Here is a 27,784-nt window from a genome sequence, read left to right as displayed (position 1 = left end):
ATCTTTGTTTCCTATTAGTGCTTCCTGCCAACAGCCAGATTCATAATTAGAAGACATTCTTTTAGGCTTAATTACAGATAATTTGTACTTTTTAGGCCTCCATTAAGCCAATCTATGGTTTCTTTACCAGGAGCCATTCTGTACAAGTGAAATGACTTACTGGGGATTATTTTAAAGGAATCAGAGGTCTTAACAGATAATGTGGTGACAACAGTCTTGATTTGGTCTTTGCTCCCCAGCCTGAATCACCACAATAATCATCATCATATTATTATTAACTGGGCTTACTTTTACTTAATAGGATGAAAATATTAACTTTTCATATTCATAAAGGATGACAAAAACTCTTTATAGGCACTTTATCATATTGCTTTTTGAAGACTGTTCTTGTCTTCTATCTTTATAATAGGCTTCTCCAGGATAATAGATAATATAAGTTGCTCCTTTTCCTATTTATCCACTTAAAAATCTCTTTGACGGTATACTGAAAATCACCTACTATCTTGAAAATACATGTTACTATATGAAAATATGGTAATTTCATATTCAGCATTTGCTCAACTTGCTAAATTGCTGATGTGCTTTAATTCACCACAAATAATTTAAATTATTCCATGTAATAGAATGTACACAGATTTAGAAAATGACTATCCATGCCCTTGACTTGGTCTTTGCATTGAGTCTTTGTCTTAATCTGCAAATGATTTATTGGCTGGAGATGAGAAACAGTAATATCTTTCAACTCTGCCTCTGGATTTCTGCATCCTTCTTTTTCCTTCCATTCTCATTTGAAAAAATTCCAATTATTTTCTGAGTTTATTCTTCCTTACAAAGCCTAATAAGCAATTCTGGCTACCAACATTCTGTCTTGAAAATTCTTTGAAAGTTTAAAGGTATATTTTCTGACTTTCAAGTTATCACAGGTAGCAGTATTACCAAAACTTTCATTGTTGCATAGAATAGGTCATTTTTCCAGCCTCCTTTAACATCAGGGGCTTCCATAACAGGCACAGTACAAATAACCTCATATTTGAGTTTATTCAGTTCAGTTCAGTTCAGTCACTCAGTTGTGTCCGACTCTTTGTGACCCCATGAACTGTACCACGCCAGGCCTCCCTGTCTATCACCAACTCCCAGAGTCCACCCAAACCCATATCCATTGAGTCGGTGATGCCATCCAACTATCTCATCTTCTGTTGTCCACTTCTCCTCCTGCCCTCAATCTTGCCCAGCATCAGGGTCTTTTCAAATGAGTCAAGTCTTTGCATCAGGTGGCCGAAGTATTGGAGTTTCAGCTTCAACATCAGTCCTACCAATGAACACCCAGGACTGATCTTTAGGATGGACTGGTTGGATCACCTTGCAGTCCAAGGGACTCTCAAGAGTCTTCTCCAACACCACAGTTCAAAAGCATCAATTCTTCGGTGCTCAGCTTTCTTTATAGTCCAACTCTTGCATCCATACATGACCACTGGAAAAACCATAGTCTTGACTAGACGGACCTTTGTTGACAAAGTAATGTCTCTACTTTTCAATATGCTGTCTAGGTTGGACATAACTTTCCTTCCAAGAAGTAAGCGTCTTTTAATTTCATGGCTGAAATCACCATCTGCAGTGATTATGGAGCCCAGAAAAATAAAGTCAGCCATTGTTTCCACTGTTTCCCCATCTATTTGCCATGAAGTGATAGGACCAGATGCCATGATCTTCGTTTTCTGAATGTTGAGCTTTAAGCCAACTTTTTCACTCTCTTCTTTCACTTTCATCAGGAGGCTCTTCACTTCCTCTTCACTTTCTGCCATAAGGGTGGTGTCATCTGCATATCTGAGGTTATTGATATTTCTCCTGGCAATCTTGATTCCAGCTTGTGCTTCTTCCAGCCCAGTGTTTCTCACGATGTACTCTGCATATAAGTTTAACCAGGGTGACAATATACAGCCTTGACGTACTCCTTTTCCTATTTGGAACCAGTCTGTTGTTCCATGTCCAGTTCTGACTGTTGCTTCTTGACCTGCATACAGGTTTCTCAAGAGGCAGGTCAGATGGTCTAGTATTCCCATCTCTTTCGGAATTTTCCACAGTGTATTGTGATCCATACAGTCAAAGGCTTTAGCATAGTCAATAAAACAGAAATAGATGTTTTTCTGGAACTCTCTTCCTTTTTCCATGATCCAGAGGATGTTGGTAATTTGATCTCTGGTTCCTCTGCCTTTTCCAAAACCAGCTTGAATATCTGGACGTTCACGGTTCACGTATTGCTGAAGCCTGGCTTGGAGAATTTTGAGCATTACTTTACTAGTGTGTGAGATGAATGCAATTGTGCAGTAGTTTGAGCATTCTTTGGCATTGCCTTTCTTTGGGATTGGGATGAAAACTGACCTTATCCAGTCCTGTGGCCACTGCTGAGTTTTCCAAATTTGCTGGCATATTGAGTGCAGCACTTTCACAGCATCATCTTTCAGGATTTGAAATAGCTCAACTGGAATTCCATCACCTCCACTAGCTTTGAGTTTATTGTTGTTGTTGTTATAGTAATGTTATGCTTCTAGGTATAAACTTATTAATCAATTTTTGTTGATTATTTGTGGTGACAAATAACCCCAATTCTGGCAACTTGCAACAACAGTGACATATCATTTGTATTACTGGGTTCTGCTGGGCTCTTTTCGGGCAGCTTTCATTGCTGTGAGTTCTCTCTTTGAATCAAGTCTGAGGAGGAGCCACTGTCTGAAAGATGTCTTTCTGACAATGGACGGCAGGAATAAGAGTGTCAACCACACAAGTGCATTTAAAGTTTCTGTCCAGATGTGTTATATCTGCTCACATGCCATTGATTAAAGCAAACCACACAGCCCAAAGTTAACAAAGGTTAATGGGTGAGGGGAACAAATGCTGACCATAGGGCAGGAAGGAAAAGAATAAAAAAAAAAATAAAATCTACTTCAGGAAATATTTACTACACAATGAACTGTGTTCCTTGCAAGTGCTAAAGATATTCTATAAATAAAGTAGTGTCTCTGATCTCAGATAACTCAGTCTAGTGGAGAATTCTGCAAGTAAAGAGGCAATCAAAATGTAATGTGAGAAGTGTATAGGGATTCATGTCACTTAGCCTAGAATTAAGGCATTAGGGAAGAAATGGTAACTGAACCAACACCTGGATGATGAACAGGAGTTAGATGGTGAAAGGAGTTGAGGAGCAGTGGACAGGGAGAGAGTTCTCAGCAGCTCAGGATGAGCAAAGCCTTAGGCCACAAGGAAACATAGAGAACCAAAAATATGTGAGTATGGTTTGAGGACAGAGATCAGTCCTCAAATACACAAAACAATGGCTGAATACTTCATATTAAAAACATTAATGCTGGCTTTAAAGCTGTGGAGTCACAAGTCCCAAAAACAATTTCACATTAGTATACTGTTATTCACTGAAAAAAAAAAAAAAATCCCTGTGCCTTTCAGAGGTGGAAAAACCCAGAGAGCATGGGCATTTATACTTAAACCAAGCCAGGATGAAATGCAGAAATAATAGGATTAAACTGTTTTGTGGCCTGGCACTTTTCTCCAGCATGCTTTGTGGGAGAAATCCTCAGTGCTGAAATACAGCGAATGCTGTTAATGTGGTAATTATTTTATTATCAAGGGCAACCACTGGCAAGAAAAGAATTGCCTTGAGGTTTATAGTCTATGCTGCTGATCAGAAAATACAATTGCTTCTGTCAATTAACTACTTTAACCAGATGTTAGAAAAACAGAAATGAAAATGCAGTTTTAATCCATCACGTTTCAAGGGCGCGGCTTTGAGTTTGGTCTAAGCAGTGTGAAGGAATCTGAAGAGGATCCCTTCACAGCGACTGCTCTAAGGAAGAGTCCAGCAAGCTCACAACATGGAGAGGCTCTCCTGTCCTTTTAAAATGGGCAGCTGGAGAATGTTAACATGCTGATGACAAGCATATACAAAAAATAACACTTCTGGCTCAGTTTGTACTCAATGTGCATGTATTTTAAAAGGAGGAATCTTTTAAGTGTCAGCCATAAACTGCTTTCAAAACAAGTTCTGGTAAGGGATGCCTTTGCAAAGCAGTCCAGGAAATGGACACTTTAAATATTCACCTTTAAGAGACTCTTTGCACTTCCCTTAAGCACCTGTGTAGTTCTGCGGCCCTAAATCCGTAAGGACCAGTCATAAGAAGAAAAGTCAGAGTGAAAACAAAAATCCAGAATCGTCAAATATGAGATCAAATGATGATACAGTATCATAAAAAGATACATGATCTTTTTATCACCAAAATCCTGAACACATGATAATGTATTTGTATCAACTCCAACCATTGATTGTCATGTTGCTGTTGAGTTTACACCTGTGATCTTGTCACAGGCAAAAGTACTGAGAAGGCAAAGTATGCCTGTGTTGTCTTCCATTCCCCCAGGATCTCACTTTTGCTACAAAACGATCTCCTTTTCTCCACCCTAGTGTCTGTAACTGCCCTTCCTGGCTGCTTAACCAAGCCCTGGACACTGTGCTAATCAAGTATGTATGTAATATAACAATAGTGGTAACCTTGTTTCTTTCATCTTAGAGATAAGAAAACTGAGGTACCCCAAACATTAATAATTTTCTCAAGCTCATAAAGATAGTAAAATGGTGAAACCAGATCTCTCTGACTATAAGCACATTCATAATTCCAACCACAACACTGCCATCTGCGTTTGGACTGGTTTCTTCCACACTGGAAGGTGTGGCTGAGGGAAGGAAGCAAACTAATCCTAATATGTGAATAACTACAGCCCATCCTCCTTACCCACACTCCCATATCATTTATCTTTTTTTCACTTTGAAAAGTGAACTTTATCATTCAAGTTGACTGAATATTCAACTGGATTGATTTAATGCAAGATAATAAAAGGAAAATGAAATATTTTAGACAAACTGAGGAAGTATTTGGAAATAGGAAAGAGCAGCAGGAGCCATTCAGGTGTGATTTGAGTCATTCCGTTTAGTTGGCAGTGGAATCTCTTGGCTGATGATTTCTTTTGAAGCAGGTCTAATATTACAGACTCATAATCAAGTCAGCTTTGCTCACCTCTTTGGATAAAATATTTACCATAATTTAATGCTTCAACTAAAAAGAAAAGATTGAAGAAAATCAGTGAGGTCTATTGATGGTAGACAGCTGAATGCAGATTTTTATTTCCCTGTTTGAGCACTCAGATACTGGTAATTGAGGCTAGTAGACTGATCCAGTTTACCAGAATTTTAAGTCTCTGGTACAAATGCAAGCTTTCCATTTGTCCTCATTTACAATTTATTTATTTACCAGGCAACTTCTTTTTCTCCTTTGGCTTTTCACTGCTTTCCGTGTGGCACTAGTGGTAAAGAACTTGCCTGATAATGCAGAAGACATAAGAGACATGGGTTCGATCCCTAGGTTGGGAAGATGTCTTGGAGTAGGAAATGCCAATCCACTCCAGTATTCCTGCCTGGAAAATCCCATTTTCCAGGTCATGGAGTCTGGCGGGCTACAGCACATGGGGTCATAAAGAGCTGGACACAACTGAGCATCTGAGCACACACACACATCTGTGAACTCTTTTCCCATATCTTTCCCATCTTCATTTACTTACAGGTTTAATCTCCCCTTCTTTTGTGTTCCCTAAGCACTTATTATCTTTCTCTATGTGACAGCTCCTACACAACAGATTGTAATTTTTTTTACATGTTAAGCTTTTTTCACTTTAAGAATTTCTGAGGGGCTGCCCTGATGGCCCAGACAGTAAAGAATCTGCCTGTACTGAGGGAGACCCAAGTTTGATTCCTGGGATCGGGAAGATCTTCTGGAGAAGAAAATGGCAACCCGCTCTGGCATTCTTTCCTGGAGAATCCCAGGGACCGAAGTTTCAGTTCATGGCATTGCAAAGGGTTGGAACGACTGAGTGACTAACACACACACACGCTGACTTATATTTGTTGTTGCTGTTGTTGTTGTTTCTGGAAGCACTGTGCAGCACAAAGGATCCTAGTTCCCTGATCTGGAACCCACCCCTTGCTCCCTGCAGTGGGAGCGCTGAGTTTTAACCACTGTACAAATGGGGAAGCCCCTAGATTTTTAGTGAGAGCGTCTAAATAAACACATATTTTCTGTATCTGTATTTCATATTTGAAAAATGCCAGTCACTGGATCAATGTAACCAAAGAGTGTTTCTGCAGAAGTTTAAACTTTATCTATATAGAACTGGTTCTTCTAATTCATTCCTCTTCCTCTTTTTATTTGCTCGCTAACTCTTCCTTTCTCTTGCACTCATTCTCTCTTTTGCCTTCCCTTTTTTGCCTTTTTTGCCCTCTTTATTTCTCTAGCTCTATACCTGCTTTTCATCACTATTTGTCTCTGATTAGCTTCATCCCACAACAGACTCCTCATTGTATCAGGGAAGACGGGCCACTGGTGCCAGGTTCAAAATTTCCAAGCTTAGCAACCTTACCAGAAAGTGAACATGTTTCTTCTGGCGTTTAAAATAGTATCATCCTGCTTTGGTTTATTTTATCTTACCTTCTGATGGTAATATTCTCATATGAGGGTAAGTCAGAAGGGTACACCTCAGATATCTAGAACTTGACCTACTACCTTCTTTGGTGTATAGCTAGGTTTTTACTGTGATAATGCTGTGTAACAAACAACCCCCCAAATCTCAGCTTCAGTCTTAGGAAGATTCTCCTCAGTTGTTCCAAAATTTTCTTCAGCATTTATCAGGCTGTATGGTTCTTCATTAATGTAATGCATTTGTCATATTCCCTCAACCTTTGATTTAAAGTCTTAGGCTTCATTCTAGTTGCACTAAATTATTAATTAGATGTTACTACTCTGAACCCATTATGGACCCAGATAATGCTAATTAGTTTAGGCCTGAGCTGTTCATGGAGATACTCCTCTGAAGCACATGAGCTGCTTAGAGGTGATGGTGATTATCTAAAATACAGTCAGAGTGCTAGAACCAAAATAAAGTGATAAAAATCTGCCACAATCAGCAGATGTTCAAAACAGAATATCTGCCTAAATTTTAGATTTCTTATTTAAGTTCAAGTTTGTGGTTTAGTCTACTTTGATCTTTGAAAGAAGGATTAGGCAACAGCCATGATCTGAACTATTAGCAGATACCACCTTAAAGACTAAACTGAGAAAATTCCCAGAATAAAGAAGGAAAGATGAAGAGACACTTTGTAAAAGGTGACAGTTTTCTTCCACTACCTGATCTGCTGACAAACATCAGCTACTTAAGTTTAAACTTTTTCCTCCCTTGTAAAGAATATGAGACATTTTGAATTGGAAACATCTGCTGGTACATCAGTCATTGTTCTAGTTCTAGGGGAGAAAAATAGTAAAATGTTAGTCATGATAGTGGAGGAAGAGCTACCCAGAAAATATTTTCTTGATTAAAAATATTGAAAAATATATGTAAGAACTGAAGAAGGACAAATGTTAAATAATATATGAATTCTGAAAAAAATTCCTTACATCTGAAATTTCTGATGCATGATACATACTTTAGGATGATTAAGAAACAATTTTTGTAATTCTGAGGACAAGATCATTACTACTTTTGGGTCATACCTATAGACTGGGTCTTTGATTTAATGTTTGTTCAAACGACTGCTATGGTATATCAATGAAGGATTTCCCATATAGAATTCACTGTACTTATAAATGTCCTATCTTAACCTTGTAAAATAATTGTCTGTAAGATGGCTTTGAACTTCTCTGAAGATTTAGAGGGTTCTTCATAACTCCACCTGAAGCTATTCCCCTGGGGATGACCCACAACTGTAGGCTTATTTATGTTCTCGAGATGAAGTGAAGTAATGTATGAGATGTGATTGAAATAGTCCTGGATACGTGAAAAGTGCTCAATAAACTGCACGACAAATTACCTTTCTTATTACTGCTGTTATTATTTGAATTATTATTGCTTATATTATTTGAATCATTTTTCTGTAAGAGCACATTCTGTGTGCAAGTTGCTGCTCTAAGGATTTGATGATAGGAAAGTCTACCCCCACTTGTGCTGATCTCAAAGGATAAGTGAAGGCAGCAGCTGGTTTCTAACATCTCTGCTTTGACAGCTCTCAGAGCCACCAGAGCCTCACATGCAATTGGGCCTATTGGTAGCTGCTGGAGTAAGAGTGCTTGAACATCTTCAGAATGCCAATATTTTTTCAGGGAATAGTAACCATGTGTCTCAAAGTGAAAATTAAATCCAAACTTCCTTCATCATCAAACACTTGCTATTCCTCTTTGAAAACTTGGTGAATCTGGTGTTCATGAAAACATGGGTGAGTGAAGATCAGTGTGAAAGGCCAAGCAACACGTCTTCTTCCTCATCTTTGGCTCTTCATTATCATGGCCCTAATAATTTCTTTCTTTTTTTTAATATTTTTTTTATTTTTTAACTTTACAATATTGTACTGGTTTTGCCATATATCAAAATGAATCCGCCACAGGTATACATGTGTTCCTCATCCTGAACCCTCCTCCCTCCTGCCTCCCCATACCATCCCTCTGGGTCGTCCCAGTGCACCAGCCCCAAGCATCCAGTACCGTGCATCGAACCTGGACTGGTGACTCATTTCATATATGATATTATACATGTTTCAATGCCATTCTCCCAAATCATCCCACCCTCGCCCTCTCCCACAGAGTCCAAAAGACTGTTCTATACATCTGTGTCTCTTTTGCTGTCTCGTATACAGGGTTATTGTTACCATCTTTCTAAATTCCATATATATGCGTTAGTATACTGTATTGGTGTTTTTCCTTCTGGCTTACTTCACTCTGTATAATAGGCTCCAGTTTCATCCACCTCATTAGAACTGATTCAAATGTATTCTTTTTAATGGCTGAGTAATACTCCATTGTGTATATGTACCATAGCTTTCTTATCCATTCATCTGCTGATGGGCATCTAGGTTGCTTCCATGTCCTGGCTATTATAAACAGTGCTGCGATGAACATTGGGGTACATGTGTCTCTTTCAATTCTGGTTTCCTTAGTGTGTATGCCCAGCAGTGGGATTGCTGGGTCATAAGGCAGTTCTATTTCCAGTTTTTTAAGGAATCTCCACACTGTTCTCCATAGTGGCTGTACTATGCCACTATGTAGTTTGCATTAATAATTTCTCAACAGAAGAAAAGCAAGCATGAAGCAAACAAGATCATAGAAATGATACTAAGTAATGAGTCATCCCATAGATAACAACTGAAAAAAAGCTAGTTTGATGCAATAAAGCTTGTACTGACAATTAAATACTGGTCATTAAAAGGTAATTTAGAAGTTTGCAATTACTACATTTTTACACCTCAACTTATTTGAAGAAAAGTTTTATGATATGTTTTAACTGCATTATTTATAAAGAGCAAGGGCTATGCCACAAAATAATTAGTATTCTTGAATTCTTTGAGGTTTTTATTTTAAAATATGGGTAGATAATTTTTTGAAGATTATTTTCAAAATATAAATGGAAAAAGAAACACATATTTTAATACTTATGTATATTTAGTAGTAGTAGTGGAAATTGCTCTGTTGTGTCCCACTCTGTGACCCCATGGACTGTAGCCCACCAGGCTTCTTGGTCCATGGGATTCTCTAGGCAAGAATACTGGAGTGGATAGCCATTGCCTTCTCCAGGGAATCTTCCAGACCTAGGGATCAAATCTGGGTCTCCTTCATTGCAGGCAGATTCTTTACCATCTGAGTCACCAGGGAAGCCCTTATGTATATTTACAGAAATACAAATCAAGATAGGATTTAATTTTTTTATACTTCAGATTAGATCAGGGTTGAATAGCAGAATATGTGGAGATAAGTAGTCAAGTATTTTGAAGGGAAAACCATCAGGATTTGTAGATGGATTGGATGTGGCAAGAAAAGGAAAAAGAGAAGTCAAGGATAACTCTTGATGTTTTTAGTTTAAGTATCTAGAAGGATGAATTTACCATGGATTCAAATGGGAAAAACCATGGAACAAACCAGTATGGCGTGGAAGAAGAGGTGTTTGCTTGGGTATATGAGCTGTTTGAAGTTTGATTCTACTATCTTAAGCAGTTTGATTATTTTCTCACAAACTTATTTTGATTAAGTCTCTCAGTTTCCAGGGTATAATATTCCTCAACTCAAACATAAAGAAGAGATTTTGCTCTTAATTAATAATTTGGCTTTTATAAGTTCAAGTTGGCTTCCCAGGTGGCTCAGTGGTAAAGAATCCTGCCAATGCAGGAGATGTGAGTTCGATTCCTAGGTCAGGAAGATCCCCTGGAGAAGGAAATGGGAATCCACTCCAGTATTCTTGCCTTGGAAATCCCATGGACAGAGGAGCCTGGTGGAATGGTCCATGGGGGTCACAAAAGAATCAGACACAACTGAGCGATTAAGCAATAACTTTCAACAGTACATGGAATACTTTGAAATTATCTACTATTTTGAAAAATGAAAATGTAAGTATCAACATACTGTTTAGTAGTTACTTATTGTTGTTATCATTCTATGTTGAACACTGTGCTAACTGCTTTACAAATGTCATCCAGTCCCCACAAACACTATTATTTCCTCCTATTTTCCAGATAAGAACAATTGAGAATTTAAAAGGGCCTGGGGACACAGTCTGTACTCATAACAGTTAGTGGGATTGTGTGTGTGTTCTCAGTCACTTCAATCATCTCCAAATCTTTGCAACCCAGTGGCGTCCATGGGATTCTCCAGGGAAGAATTCTGGAGTGGTTTGCCTCCCCTCCTCCAGGGGATCTTCCTGATTCTGGGATAGAACCTATGTCTCTTAGGTCTCCTGCATTGGTAGGCAGGTTCTTTACCACTAGCACCATCTGGGAAGCCCAGCTTGTGAGACTGGTTTGATGCTATGCTAAAGGAATTGTATTTTATGTATTTGTTTCTTTCGGAAAAAAGGTAATGTTGATTTTTATGTATATATTCATAAAAATTTCTAGTTTTTCTTCATCTTTTACCTTTTGTTAGCATATTTTAATTCAGGTTCATACTAAATAGAAGTAAATATTTAATTAAGCATACCTAATGCAAGAGGGCATCAGAGGGCAGACACACTGAAACCATAATCACAGAAAACTAGTCAATCTAGTCACACTAGGACCGCAGCCTTGTCTAACTCAATGAAACTAAGCCATGCCTGTGGGGCCACCAAAGACGGGAGGGTCACAATAGAGAGGTCTGACAGAATGAGGTCCACTGGAGAAGGGAATGGCAAGCCACTTCAGTATTCTTGCCTTGAGAACCCCATGAACAGTATGAAAAGGCAAAATGATAGGACACTGAAAGAGGAACTCCTCAGGTCAGTAGGTGCCCAATATGCTATTGGAGATCAGTACAGAAATAACTCCAGAAAGAATGAAGGGATGGAGCCAAAGCAAAAACAATACCCAGTTGTGGATGTGACTGGTGATAGAAGCAAGGTCCAGTGCTGTAAACAGCAATATTGCATAGGAACCTGGAATTTTAGGTCCATGAATCAAGGCAAATTGGAAGTGGTCAAACAGGAAATGGCAAGAGTGAACATCGACATTCTAGGAATCAGCGAACTAAAATGGACTGGAATGGGTGAATTTAACTCAGATGACCATTATATCTACTACTGTGGGCAGGAATCCCTTAGAAGAAATGGAGTAGCCATATGGTCAACAAAAGAGTCCGAAATGCAGTACTTGGATGCAATCTCAAAAATGACAGAATGATCTCTGTTCGTTTCCAAGGCAAACCATTCAGTATCACAGTAATCCAAGTCTATGCCCCAACCAGTAACGCTGAAGAAGCTGAAGTTGAACGGATCGATGAAGACCTACACGACCTTTCAGAACTAACACCCAAAAAAGATGTCCTTTTCATTATAGGGGACTGGAATGCAAAAGTAGGAAGTCAAGAAATTCCTTGAGTAACAGGCAAATTTGGCCTTGGAGTATGGAATGAAGTAGGGCAAAGGCTAATAGAATTTTGTCAAGAGAACGCACTGGTCATAGCAAACACCCTCTTTCAACAACACAAGAGAAGACTCTACCCATGGACATCAACAGATGGTCAACACCGAAATTAGATTGATTATATTCTTTGCAGCCAAAGATGGAGAAGCTCTATACAGTCAGCAAAAACAAGACCAGGAGCTGACTGTGGCTCAGATCATGAGCTCCTTATTGCCAAATTCAGACTTAAATTGAAGAGAGTAGGGAAAACCATTAGACCATTCAAGTATGACCTAAATCAAATCCCTTATGATTATACAGTGGGAGTGAAAAATAGATTTAAGGGCCTAGATCTGATAGATAGAGTGCCTGATGAACTATGGACAGAGGTTTGTGACATGGTACAGGAGATAGGGATCAAGACCATCCCCATGGAAAAGAAATGCAAAAAAAGCAAAATGGCTGTGTGGGGAGGCCTTACAAATAGCTGTGAAAAGAAGAGAAGTGAAAAGCAAAGGAGAAAAGAAAAGATATAAGCATCTGAATGCAGAGTTCCAAAGAATAGCAAGAAGAGATAAGAGAGCCTTCCTCAGCGATCTATACAAAGAAATAGAGGAAAACAACAGAATGGGAAAGACTAGAGATCTCTTCAAGAAAATCAGAGATACTAAGGGAACATTTCTTGCAAAGATGGGCTCGATAAAGGACAGAAATGGTATGGACCTAACAGAAGCAGAAGATATCAAGAAGAGGTGGCAAGAATACACAGAAGAACTGTACAAAAAAGATCTTCATGCCCCAGATAATCACGATGGTGTGATCACTCACCTAGAGTCAGACATCCTGGAATGTGAAGTCAAGTGGGCCTTAGAAAGCATCACTATGAACAAAGCTAGTGGAGGTGATGGAATTCCAGTTGAGCTATTTCAAATCCTGAAAGATGATGCTGTGAAAGTGCTGCACTCAAGATGCCAGCAAATTTGGAAAACTCAGCAGTGGCCACAGGACTGGAAAAGGTCAGTTTTCATTCCAATCCCAAAGAAAGGCAATGCCAAAGAATGCTCAAACTATGGTACAATTGCACTTATCTCACATGCTAGTAAAGTAATGCTCAAAATTCTCCAAGCCAGGCTTCAGCAATATGTGAACCGTGAACTTCCTGATGTTCAAGCTGGTTTTAGAAAAGGCAGAGGAACCAGAGATCAAATTGCCAACATCCACTGGATCATTGAAAAAGCAAGAGAGTTCCAGAAAAACATCTATTTCTGCTTTATTGACTATGCCAAAGCCTTTGACTGAGTAGATCACAATGAACTGTGGGAAATTCTGAAAGAGATGGGAATGCCAGACCACCTGACCTGCCTCTTGAGAAACCTATATGCAGGTCAGGAAGCAACAGTTAGAACTGGACATGGAACAACAGACTGGTTCCAAATAGGAAAAGGAGTACGTCAAGGCTGTATATTATCATCCTGCTTATTTAACTTATATGCAGAGTACATCATGAGAAACACTGGGCTGGAAGAAGCACAAGCTGGAATCAAGATTGCTGGGAGAAATATCAATAACCTCAGATATGCAGAAGACACCACCCTTATGGCAGAAAGTGAAGAGGAACTAAAAAACCTCTTGATGAAAGTGAAAGAGGAGAGAAAAAGTTGGCTTAAAGCTCAACATTCAGAAAACGAAGATCATGGCATCTGGTCCCATCACTTCATGGAAAATAGATGGGGAAACAGTGGAAACAGTGTAAGACTTTATTTTTTTGGGCTCCAAAATCACTGCAGATGGGACTGCAGCCATGAAATTAAAAGACGCTTACTCCTTGGAAGAAAAGTTATGACCAACCTAGATAGCATATTGAAAAGCAGAGACATTACTTTTCAACAAAGGTCCATCTAGTCAAGGCTATGGTTTTTCCAATGGTCAGGTATGGATGTGAGAGTTGGATTGTGAAGAAGGCTGAGTGCCGAAGAATTGATGCTTTTGAACTTTGGTGTTGGAGAAGACTCTTGAGAGTCCCTTGGACTGCAAGGAGATCCAACCAGTCCATTCTGAAGGAGATCAGCCCTGGAATTTCTTTGGAAGGAATGATGCTAAAGCTGAAACTCCAGTACTTTGGCCACCTCATGCGAAGAGCTGACTCATTGGAAAAGAGTCTGATGCTGGGAGGGATTGGGGGCAGGAGGAAAAGGGGACGACAGAGGATGAGATGGCTGGATGGCATCACTGACTCGATGGACATGAGTTTGAGTGAACTCTGGGATATGGTAATGGACAGGGAGGGCTGGCGTGCTGCGATTCATAGGGTTGCAAAAAGTCGGACACGACTGAGCGACTATACTGAACTGAATATTTAATATGATTTATTATGACTGGTTCTTATTTAGGAATTCATATAGTATCAGGGCAACCATATTGAGTCATTATCAGATGAATAGTCATAAAAATAATTGCTTAAAATATTAAGTAAGCTGGACTACCCTGGTGGTCCAGTGATTAAGGATCTGTCTGCCAGTGCAGGGGTGTGGGTTCAATCCCCGGTCCAAGAAGACTCCAAATGTGGTGGGGCAACTAAATGCACTGAAATTACTGAAGCCCATGAGCCCTAGAGCGAGATTATGTTCTATGACAAGAGAAGCTACTACAACTAGAGAAAGCCCCCATGCAGAAGCAAAGATCCAGTGCAGCCTAAAATAAATAAATCTAAAATGGTCTCTCCCTATCTTGCCCCAACTTTTAAAAAAATATTAAGTTGAAAAATATGTCAATCATATTATCCTATTTAACTCCATTTTTGAAAACCAGATATTAGATCAGCAACATCTTTCAAAAAGTTGAAAGTGTGGATCACTCAGTCAATCCACAAGATGGGTTTAATCAATCACAGACTTGTCAGTTTTGTTTAGGATTCATAAATGATAATTTACTGTGTTAAGATTATAAAATATAATTTTCAAGATGGTAAACCTAGTGAACAGGTACTGATTCTAAATATTAAAAGTAGGCACATCAATTCAGCAGGAAACTTCTTAGTGATGAAGAACAAATGCTTGAATGAAGGAAAGGAAATTAATCAATTACCAATTAGCCTTGAGGAAAATGTGATCACTAGATTTTCCACAGAAAATATCAGGCTTCTCTGGGTTGTGCTACATACAAAACAAGACCAGAGAGGAATCTTGTGGTGCCAAGAGCAAATCTGGATTAATCATTAGTGGCTAGTCCCTTGACAAGTGTGGCTTCCTGCCTGGGACGTCGTACCCCTGTGTTGAGTTTTGACTACTGCCAGTCCGGCAGAGATCATCATCGCCACATCCTCAGGTCCTATGGAAGATGCCATGATGCCCCACTTTCTTCTTAATTTTTTTGGCCATTCCACACAGCTTGTGGGATCTTAGTTCTGCAACCAGGGACTGAATCTGAGCCCTGGCATTCAAAGTGCGGAGTCCTAACCACCGGACCTCCAGGGAATTCCTGACTATTTCCTTAATGATGAATTTAGTTCAGAAACTTAGAATATATTGAGATTCTGGCAATAGAAGACTTTTAAAAAATGATAGGTCTTATTTAAAAACAGGCTTAAGGTGAAACAGTGAGAAAAATGAAGATCGGATCATCTCCCTTTGAGAAAAAATGCTTTAGAAGTTCTTGATAATCTTAGTAAGTTAATAAGGTCCCTTTTGTAAATTAACATTCTTTACTTTTGGTGTCTCATTGAATGCTAATGTGATATATCTTCATTTTATTCATTAAAAAAAACCCTGCTAATTTAATGCACAGAATGATGATTTCCCTTTGGATGTCTTATACTCTGGTTTATTTCCTTGTTTCCAGTCTTCATAATTTTCTACGTAGATGAATGACTATATTTTTCTATTCTCCATTTAAAAATAGGTCATGAGAAAAAAGCTATGCCAATGCAACTAATCTTCAGCTAGCTAGTGCCAGGAAAGCAACATTCATAATATTGTCCTCATTGCCTTTCCTTTTGGAATTGTGGTGCCAGGTGAAATGATTTACTGCCAGCCTGGACTGAGACTTGAGCTTTGTAGAAAAGATTTATTGGCATCAACTTTGCATAAGGCCATAATCATCCCTGAAAAGACATTTGTCACTATAAACCCTTATTTTCAGGTGCCTGACACTTTCCATAAAAAGCTTTTCAAGTGGAAAAGTCATTTGAGTTTTCAGGTCCTTTATTCCTGTATTTCTTAATCATTTAAAAGTCTCTCGTTCCTTGAGTTTTCTGGACACATTAGGACAGTGTTTCTGGGATCTCTCCCTAGGTTTCCACGAGGCAGGGTGGAGTGGGAACCATAAATGTGCATTTAAACAAGTGCCTGAGTAGATTCTGCTGCAAATAGACTTTGAGAAACACTCTTCAGAAAAGGGTATAGAGTCCAATGTATAAATTCTGGCTCCACAATTTTTATTTGTATAACTTTAACACATGTGGCCACTGTCTCATTTGTTTCCTTATGTATATTTCTTAAGTATACTTCAACTGGGTGAGTACACTTTCTGTTCATAAATCGTGAAGTTTAAAGAAAATAAAGTAAGGAAGCACCTTATAGGAAGTATGTATAGGAAGCAGATAATGCATTTTATTCTTTTCTCTATTATTTGTGACAACAAGCACACAAAATCATATATGCATATATACACATTTGACAGTAAGTCTAAGGTGGAACAGCTCTAGGGTAAGCAATCTCTTGATCAGAATGGGAAACAACATTCACTTATAGGTAGCAGCAATTAAGACAAGGCCACAGCCTTGCAGTCAAGGTTAGGGGACATAAACAAGAGGCAGAGTTTTTTTTTATCAAGATTGACAACCAAAGAGGCCCTGACTAGGGATGCCAGCTTAAGGAAGATGAGGAAGTTGAAAACATTCCTCAAGTACCAGTGACAGGCCTTCATATCCATTTACAGTAGCCTGAAATTGTCAGCTACTTACTTTACTGTATTCATTAACTTGCCAAGAAGCTGCACAAATTAATCAGTCCATCATTTACTCTTATCTGTGTCACAAATCAGAGGAGTTCAAAAGTCAGCCTAAAGGCACTTGTGCATTTCAATTGATTCCAAATGTTGGGTCATTATAGTATTTGCTTCCTTATGAAATAATTTATAGTGTGCATCCTTTATAAGTGGGTCTGTAAACTCTGAGGTCAATTAGTCAAAATGTTTAAGTTCTGAATTTTTTGATCGTCGTATTATGCTTCTTTTTTTTATTAATCATGTGTTGATACACCTAGATCATTTGTGTTCTTTTTAAAATATATATTTTATTTATTTAATTTTATTTAATTATTGTTTTGGTCCCACATCATAGCATGCAGGATCTTTGTTTCCTGACCAGGAATTGAACCTGCGCCCCCTGTAGTGGAAAGGCAGAGTCTTAACCACTGGACCACCAGGAAAGTCGCTCTGTTTCCTCTTTAAAACTCAGAGAAAAATCTCCATTTGTTCAGTTTTGGAGAAAATATAGTAAATCATGAAATTATTCAGAAAAGAGAGACCACCAAGGAGTAGCACATTTTATCCTGCTGTGGTTATTTCCAGAATTATCTATTTTGGTGTTGGTCCAAAATATACTCGTTAAATTGTTTTTAAATGAGATATATATTCAGAGAAGGGTTTTGTCTTCATTACTGCTTTATAAATACCCAAAGAATATTTTATGAGGTATTATAGGTAAAAATAAAAATCTGGTAAATTTGTGCTCTTAATATCCAAATCTTACTTAATCTAATGGATTTATTACTGAGACAGATACAAATACATTTATTAATTAAAAATAGAAATTTTACAGTGGCATAAATATCTAGGTCCTTACAAACAGATTTGTTTAAATGTTTTAGTACTGGGCTAACATTTATTCTGGTTGTTTAAAATGGATCATAGATTATTAGAAAACTTTTTAAAATACTGGAGATGAAAAGCTCATGGAAAATTTAAAATGCTTACTGATTATAGAAATGTAAAACATGAGCTTGTAACTTTAAACAATCAATAATCATTTATATTTATATTTTTTAATCTATATTTATTGATCGACTACCTTGGAAACACTGGGAAAATACAAAAGAACTCTTGCATAGAGTTCCAGGGCTGCCACATTGCTCAGTTCCAGGGGGATGTTGAGATCTGCTTTGTGAGGATGGGACCCTGGAATTAAGAGGGCACATTCAGCCTTCAGGGTTGGATGTAGCAGCAGTTCATGGTTCCTGTCCTCAACTAGTTTACAGTCTATCTGAGTAAGGGTAACAATATGATGGGAAAGAAGGGAGACAAAAACTAAGATGGCATATGTGAAAGACATGGGATGCAGTTTGTTTCTTTTTCCCTCATAAGGTAATAATCAACAGATTCTAAAATAACTTGGGTAACCGAGCATACCATCAAAAGAAATGCTCTGTATAATAGAGTGGGCCTCTGAGGATAGAGAAGCCTGGAGATTAGTGACTCTACTAATTAAGGCCCTGGTGAAAATTTTAAAATGAGCCAAGAAAAGAATATGATCTTCAGTCATTTGATGAGATTGGGTTTCAGCCATCAGGAAAATTTCAGTTTCAATGTGAAATTACTGACTTGAAATTACACTTGATTCCTGTTTTAAAATCACATAGCTAATTCATAATTTCATGGTGAAAGCATCTATCTTATGTTTAAATTTCCCCAAGAATGCTGGGTGTGGATGGGAGGTGTGGGCTCTGTTTTGCAGAAAGAACTGTGTGTTTAGCATTATGAATAAAGAATGGGTTCACTAGGACCAATTCCATGAGAAACATTCCTTGGAAACTTATGAAGGCAGGCTGTTACATATAAAGTTGAGCGTGCAGTTGATGAGTGGTACAGACAATTGAGTGCTGTAGGTGTTTTTACCGATGCTTCAGATCTCAGTTTAGGAATCAATTCCTCCAGAAAACTTAGATATCTAAGATTAGGCTACATACCCCTCCTGTGGTTTCAGAGAACCTTGTGATCAACTCTATCAGTGCACTCATTGCTCTCAATTGCAATTGCTTATTTACTATTATTCTATCTCTGGTAAAATAAAACAACAAGCATCAGTATACATTTTGTTGAATCATAAGAATTCAAATCCAGACGGACTGACTACAAACGCAGGCAGTGTCTTTTATACCTGATGCTGGCACAATGTTGGGCACTTAGCATCTAAACAGTCATTGAAAAAATAACTCAGTGATGTCAGAGAAGAGGGAGACAGATGAAGACGAGAGCTATAGCTGAAAACTTGCTAGGGGGAGGGTGAGAATTAAGCTGGGCTTTGAAGAGTGACAAGATTTGGGTAAGTTTATAGGAAAGCAAAAAGCATTAGGCCTGGAGGACTTGAACCAAGCCACAAGAATGGGTATGTGATGTGTTTGGGTACAGTGAGGAAACTATCTTAATTATAAAGGAAGAAGCAAATTAGTGGACATGGAGATAGGGTATGTAGGTTGAAGTCACATAGACTTATATATTTGTCTTATAAAATATAGACTTAATATAGACTTATAGAATGCCTTAGAATCCATGCAAATAATTGGGTAGAGAGGGAGCAGAAAGCCACTGAAAGATTGTATGAGAGTGACATAATAAGAGCAGTTTTAAAATGAAAGCATTATGCAAAAATATACAACCATATAGGTACTTTATAAAGAATGCCTATTTTACTAACAAGCTAATTTTTAGGAAGGTAGCCTTCATTTTATTATTTTTACTCAGTCAACCAATGCCTATTGAGTACCTCTTCTTGTTATTTATACAATGTAAAAGATGAGATAATTTGCAATGATGATTTAATGTAATTTTTTTAGATGCATTAAAATTCAACTTTGAAGTTTTGTTTTCTTTCAAAATGCTAGACTTTCATCTCACACAACAATAACATATCTTAATTCCTTCAACTGGCTCTAATATGTCCTTTATTAACCACTTAGCTAGTATTAAAAATAATGACCATATTTAAGATGATTAGGTCAGTATAAAAATCAGTTGTTTAGCTTATCAATTTCTTGATAAACTGTAGCTTTTGCTTTTTTTTTTCACATATATTTGTTTTATTATTTCATGATTTATTTAAAAGACTGCAACACGTTCATCTAAAGAATTTCAAACAATGCAGACATCTAACAAATAAACAGGGAAAGTAACATTTCAAGACTCCGCTCAACCAACAGCACTCTCATCCCAACTACCCAGGGGCAACTCTTATCTTTCCAGATATTTTCCTATATAAATCTAGGTACATACCACCTCTAAAATTTTACAAAATTACTTTGATATTATGCTGTAAACACTGTACTGAAACTTACTTTTAAATTTCAACAATGAATCAATGATACTTCCATATTCTTGCATCCAATACACATCATTTTTAAATGGCTGCATAATATTTGATCATGCGAATGTGCTATAATGTTTAACCATTTTCCAACAGATGAGCAGTCAGGGTATTACAAGTAAATCTACAATAACCATCCTTTGATCATGTCTCCAAATACATATGGGGATATTTCTCTGGGATATATACATAGAAGCAGAATTGCTCAGCTGATGTAAAGACCCATTTCAATATTTTAGAGAAACCACAAAACCGTCTTCCAAAGGGTTGTACCTATTTGCATTCCCACCAGCAGTGTATACAAGTGCATTTTCCCTACATCCTCTCCAACACTAAAGACTGTTTATTTTTGTCTGTTTGAATAGCTGCAATATTATGCTGCTATTTAAGTGGGTATTTTTCCCTGATTACTATTAACAGCCCACATTGAAAATCTTGCCCAAGTAAGCAGCCACTATCTTTGTAAACAGGGATGGTTCTGGTATAGTAGGAGTGTGCTGAAGAGCCTCCTGCCGTATTGATAGTGACAACAGGGCCAATGCCAACTGGACCGGGTGTCCCATACATACTGCCATCATCTTTTGATGGCTATCTCTTTCTTCCAGGCACAGCTACAAATTTGCTCCCTGAGACACTGTGAACAAACCATTTGTAGAGATTATATAAACTTTGTCTACAGAATTGCATCATGATTTCAGTATGGCTTTATCGTCAGTAGGATTGATTTTCATGAGCTGTGGCTTCTGTCCTTCTATATTTTTTTTTTTCTTTTTTAATGTTATTGCTAATGAACTTTAGGATTCTGCCTGTAACTCTCTCTTTCTTATTTGATGTATGTCTATAACTTAGACAAGGCAAAATCGTTAGATTTATAGATGACACAAAGCTGAAAAGAAAACAATCTATCTGATGTCATAATCAGGAAAGTTTTGGGGCAAGTGTCATATCTAACAAGATGGAACCAATGGGGATGAATCATGTTTCTAGGTCCTAAGAAAATAACCACACCAGCAGAAGACTAAGATGATATTTAGCAGCAATATCTGGGTTAAAAATCTCCGATGTCCACCCTAGCAAGTTTACAGTTCGTGGCGACTAAATTGAAACTTATGATGTCTAACTTGTTTTCCTCTATTTCTTTGCACTGATTGCTAAGGAAGGCTTTCTTATCTCTCCTTGCTATTCTTTGGAACTCTGCATTCATATGGGTATATCTTTCCATTTCTCCTTTGCTTTTTGCTTCTCTTCTTTTCATAGCTATTTTAAGGCCTCCCCAGACAGCCAATTTGCTTTTTTGCATTTCTTTTTCTTGGGGATGGTCTTGATTCCTGTCTCCTGTACAATGTTACGAACCTCCATCCATACTTCATCAGGCACTCTGTCTATCAGATCTAGTCCCTTAAATCTATTTCTCACTGCAAAGATAGACTCAATAAGGACAGAAATGGTAGGGACCTAACAGAAGCAGAAGATATCAAGAAGAGGTGGCAAGAATACACAGAAGAACTGTACAAAACAGATCTTCATGCCCCAGATAATCATGATGGTGTGATCACTCACCTAGAGCCAGACATCCTGGAATGTGAAGTCAAGTGGGCCTTAGGAAGCATCACTATGAACAAAGCTAGTGGAGGTGATGGAATTCCAGTTGAGCTATTTCAAATCCTGAAAGATGATGCTGTGAAAGTGCTGCACTCAATATGCCAGCAAATTTGGAAAACTCAGCAGTGGCCACAGGACTGGAAAAGATCAGTTTTCACTCTAGTCGAAAAGAAAGGAAATGTCAAAGAATGTTGAAACTACCGCACAATTGCGCTCATCTCACACGCTAGTCAAGTCATGCTCAAAATTCTGCAAGCCAGGCTTCAACAATATGTGAACTGTGAACTTCCAGATGTTCAAGCTGGTTTTAGAAAAGGCAGAGGAACCAGAGATCAAATTGTCAACATCCACTGGATCATCGAAAAAGCGAGAGAGTTCCAGAAAAACATCTATTTCTGCTTTATTGACTATGCCAAAGCCTTTGACTGTGTGCATCACAATAAACTGTGGAAAATTCTGAAAGAGATGGGAATACCAGGCCACCTGACCTGCCTCTTGAGAAACCTGTATGCAGGTCAGGAAGCAACAGTTAGAACTGGACATGGAACAACAGACTGGTTCCAAATAGGAAAAGGAGTATGTTAAGGCTGTATATTGTCACCCTGTTTATTTAACTTATATGCAGAGTACATCATGAGAAATGCAGGGCTGGAAGAAGCACAAGCTGGAATCAAGATTGCCAGGAGAAATATCAATAACCTCAGATATGCAGATGACACCACCCTATGGCAGAAAGTGATGAAGAACTAAAGAGCTTCTTGATGAAAGTGAAAGAGGAGAGTGAAAACGTTGGCTTAAAGCTCAATAGTCAGAAAACTAAGATCATGGTATCCGGTCCCATCACTTCACAGCAAATAGATGGAGAAACAGTGGAAACAGTGGCTGACTTTATTTTTTGGGGCTCCAAATTCACTGCAGATGGTGATTGCAGCCATGAAATTAAAAGACACTTACTCCTTGGAAGGAAAGTTATGACCAACCTAGACAGCATATTAAAAAATAGAGACATTACTTTGTCAACAAAGATCCATCTAGTCAAGGCTACGGTTTTTCCAGTAGTCATGTATGGATGTCAGAGTTGGACTATAAAGAAAACTGAGCACCAAGGAATTGATGCTTTTGAACTGTGGTGTTGGAGAAGACTCTTGAGAGTCCCTTGGACTGCAAGGAGATCCAACCAATCCATCTTAAAGGAGATCAGTCCTGGGTGTTCATTGGTAGGACTGATGTTGAAGCTGAAACTCCAATGCTTTGGCCACCTGATGCAAAGAGCTGACTCATTTGAAAAGACCCTGATGCTGGGCAAGATTGAGGGCAGGAGGAGAAGGGGACGACAGAGGATGAGATGGCTGGATGGTATCACCGACTCATTGGACATGAGTTTGGGTAAATTCCGGGAGTTGGTGATGAACAGGGAGGCCTGGAGTGCTGCAGTCCATGGGGTCGCAGAGAGTCAGACACGACTGGGTGACTGAACTGAACTGAACTGAATGTCTAACTTGTGCTGCCCTGCAAGGGTACAAAGACATTGTACAATGATAATGTAGATAATGGGTTTTAAGGAAACACATACATCATATATTTTTAAAAAATCTACTGCTCCCTCAACTTGGAAAGCACTATTAGTTAGAAACAAAAGAGCCCAACTGATTTCTCAGCTTTTCAAAATATCAAGTTCATCAACTAAAAAAAATTTGTATATTTACTTATTTATCTATTTATTTTTTTTGGCTGCCCTGGGTCTTCATTTCTTTGTGAGGGCTTTCTCTAGTGGCAGTGAGTGAGGGCTACTCTTTATTGTTATGAGCAGGCCATCTTGTGAAGAGATAGCCATGGCTTCTCTTATTGTCAAGTACAGGCTCTAGGCGTGTGGGCTTCATTAACTGCTGCACTCGAGCTCAGTAGTGGCGGTGTACAGGCTGTAGGGCGAGCAGGCTTCTGTGATTGTAGCACACAGGCTCAGGAGCTGTGGCTTGGGGACCCTAGAGTAAGCAAGCTTCAGTAGGTGCGGCTCCCTGGCTCTAACGCACATGCTCAATAGTTGCAGCACACAAGCTGAGTTGCTCTGTAGCATGTGGAATCTTCCCAGACCAGGGATTGAACCCATGCCCTCTGCATTGACAGGCAAATTCCTATCCACTGCACCACCAGGGAAGTCCTCAAATCCATCACTTTTATTTTTCAAAGACATACTATTACAACAGTGTTGCTGCTTTATAATAGTCTGTCTTTGAAAAATAAAAGTGATGGATTTGAGGACTTCCCTGGTGGTGGTGGTGCTGCTGCTAAATTGCTTCAGTCATGTCCAACTCTGTGCGACCCTAGAGACGGCAGTCCACCCGTCCCTGTGATTCTCCAGGCAAGAACACTGGAGTGGGTTGCCATTTCTTTCTCCAAAGCATGAAAGTGAAAAGTGTAAGTGAAGTCGTGCAGTCGTGTCCGACTCTTAGCGACTCCATGGACTGCAGCCTACCAGGCTCCTCCGTCCATGGGATTCAGTGGATAGAAATTTGCCTGTCAATGCAGAGGGCATGGGTTCAATCCCTGGTCTGGGAAGATTCCACATGCTACAGAGCAACTCAGCTTGTGTGCTGCAACTATTGAGCATGTGCGTTAGAGCCAGGGAGCCGCACCTACTGAGGCTTGCTTACTCTAGGGTCCCCAAGCCACAGCTCCTGAGCCTGTGTGCCGTGCCGTGTACTACTAGATACCTTTGGCAAATAGGTCTATGAACTCTGATAGAGCATCCCTATACACAAAGTCTTCTATCAGGGCACGACTTCACCAGAATTTAAGTCTTATTTCCAAAAATATTCAATTACTTAGCAAAGTGAAATAATTTATTTTCAATCCACATTCTCTGTTTACTCTCTGGAGGCTTTTAAATTGTTTCCCCCAATTTCCTTCTTAGTTGTTATATGATTGCTAGGCCCAACTTTAGTTCCAATTCCCCAAAAGAGTCCTGAAAAGATGCTGTTAATTGTTTCAAATTCAAATTACCTCAAAAACTCAAGTGTGCAAACCTTCCAATATTAAACAAGACCATACGCATAAATATGCACATTCACTCATGCAGGTACAGAGATTTTTTGTGTGTTTATCTGGATCTCTAGACATTAATTTAAAACTCACCTACACAAATGTTTCCAGTTCAACGAAACAATGTATCAAAAAACAAATCCTCCAGTGGTTCACTGGCTAAGATTCCACCCTCTCAGTGTAGGGGTCCTGGGTTCCAGCACTAAGAGTTTGTGTGCTGCAAGAACAAAGACTGAAGATCCCACATGATACTACTAAGACCTGGCACAGCTAAATAAATAAATAAACACTTTAAAAGAAAAAGAAACATCTAAAAAATAAACCCACTAAATTTAACCATCATTTCATTCTTTAATTCACCTATCCATCCATCCAACAAAAGTTTACTTGAGTCTAAACTGCAGCCATGAAATTAGAAGACGTGTGCTTCTTGGAAGGAAAGCTATGACAAAGCTAGACATCACATTAAAGCAAAGACATCACTTTGCTGACAAAGGTCTATATAGTAAAAAGCTATGGTCTTTGCAGTAGTCATATACAGATGTGAAACCTGGAGCTTAAAGACTGAGTGCCAAAAAATCAATGCTTCGAACTGCGGTGCAGGAGAAGACTCTTGAGACTCCCTTGGACAGCAAGGAGACCTAATCAGTCAATGATAAAGGAGATCAACCCTATATACTCATTGGAAGGACTGATGCTGAAGCTGAAGCTCCAATACTTTGGCCACCTTATTCAAAGAACTGACTCACTGGAAAAGATCCTGATGCTGGAAAAGATTGAAGGCAGGAGGAGAAGGGGGTGACAGAGGATGAGATGGTTGGGTGGCATCATTGACTCAATAGACATGAGTTTGAGCAAACTCCAGGAGATAGTGAAGAACAGGGAAACCTGGCATGCTGCAGTCCACGGGGTCACAAAGAGTTGGACATGACCAAGCAACTCAACAACAATGGAATAGTTAAGAACCCCAAACTGTAGAGTCAGACTCCCTTAGTATGAGTCCTAGGTATTTCAGTTACAGGTTATGGGACTTTGAGCATGTCATAATTTCCTCATTGCTAAATGGGGGATAGTAATAGTACTTGCCTTACAGGATCGTTGTAAAGATTGAATTAATTAGTACCTATAAAATGCTGAGAGCAGCACCTGACACAAGTAAACACTTTATTAGTGTTTTTGTTATTATAGTCTCTATGCTCGATCAATTTAAGTCTTCCTCTAAGGACAGACATTACTTTTTTTTTTTAACAAATATATTCACCTTAAAGTTCTCCTAAAATGAGTTTCAGTTCTAAAATGACAGAGAATACACCTGACTGTAGTCCTTGTTCCTAAGAAGAACCTTGGTGAAATAGGAGGTGAATATGATTAAAATATCGACTTAGAGAATCCTTTCCAGACAAATCACATTCTGCAGCTTAGTGGCATGACACAGATAAAATTTATGTCAGAGGCTGAGCTAAAACATTTGTGGAGAGCCTCTAAGGCAATTTGGTAATGTGAGCGGGAGGAAAGGAGGGGCAAGAGGAGCTTAAGAAGTCATTGTCCTTTAGTCACTAAGTCTTGTCCAGCTCTTTTGTGACCCATGGACTGTAACCTGCCAGGCTTCTCTGTATAAGTAAGCTTCAGGGATATATTGTACAGCACAAGGGATATAGCCAATATTTTATAACTTTAAATGGAGTATAATCTATACAACTTTTGAATTATGTTGTATACCTGAAACTAATATAATTTTGTAAATCAACTATAACTCAATACAAAAATTAAATAAGGGAATCAAATTGGTTTTAAGAGAATAAGGTAATGGTGCAAATAAGATGGAGCAACAACTGAGGTTAGCACTCAGAATGCATTTTAGAAGCAGTGCACATTTCCTGTAGGAGAGATGCATTTTTAAAAAAATTATTACTTAGGCTTTTCTTTTAGACATCAGGTACACAGACTTGGATCACTGAGTCATACATCTAGTGGAGCTAACAGCACACATTGATAACCATGTGTGAAGGCAATGTTCTTATAGGTTATGGCAAACATTTTTTTATTTGGGGTTATTTGTTAGAGTAGTACAGATAGTTTGGGAACGAAAAATTTCTTCTGCCACTTGGACTTCCCTAGCTTTACTGGATCTCCAAATAGAATATCATCTAGGGGTGTTTAAAAAGAAAAAAGCTTGCCTAATGCCTGAAGTATCCTATTAACACAATTAAACAAAACAAAATAAAAACTCTACAACTGAGAGAAGTAGGTCAGACAGGGAAAGACAAGAATCATGTGATATCTCTTATATGTGGAATCTAAAAAAAATGGTAGAAATGTATATATTTACAAAAACAGAAAAAGAGACACAGATATAGAAGACAAACTTAACGTTACCAAGGTTAGCACTCCGGATGCATTTTAGAAGTTGTGCACATTTCTGCAGAAGAAACACATCTTTTATTTATTTATTATTTTTTAAAAATTTTATTTTATTTTTAAACTTTACAATATTGTATTGGTTCTGCCATATATCGAAATGAATCTGCCACAGGCATACATGTGTTCCCCATCCTGAACCCTCCTCCCTCCTCCCTCCCCATACCATCCCTCTGGGTCGTCCCAGTGCACCAGCCCCAAGCATCCAGTACTGTGCATCAAATCTGGACTGGCGACTCGTTTCATATATGATATTATACATATTTCAATGCCATTCTCCCAAATAATCCCACCCTCTGCCTCTCCCACAGAGTCCAAAAGACTGTTCTATACATCTGTGTCTCTTTTGCTGTCTCGTATACAGGGTTATTGTTACCATCTTTCTAAATTCCATATATATG

General features: G+C 38.6%; 1 long non-coding RNA gene across 4 annotated transcripts in view; it reads right to left on the bottom strand.

The window, feature by feature from the left end:
• The window catches only part of LOC133260623 (uncharacterized), a 191,032-nt gene that overhangs the window by 66,727 nt on the left and 96,521 nt on the right, over positions 1-27,784 (bottom strand). The window lies entirely within an intron of this gene.

Source organism: Bos javanicus, chromosome 14, assembly GCF_032452875.1.
Source record: "Bos javanicus breed banteng chromosome 14, ARS-OSU_banteng_1.0, whole genome shotgun sequence".
In the NCBI taxonomy this organism is placed as follows: domain Eukaryota; kingdom Metazoa; phylum Chordata; class Mammalia; order Artiodactyla; family Bovidae; genus Bos; species Bos javanicus.
Note: the sequence above shows the minus strand (reverse complement) of the source record. Positions and strands in the feature narration are given on the sequence as shown.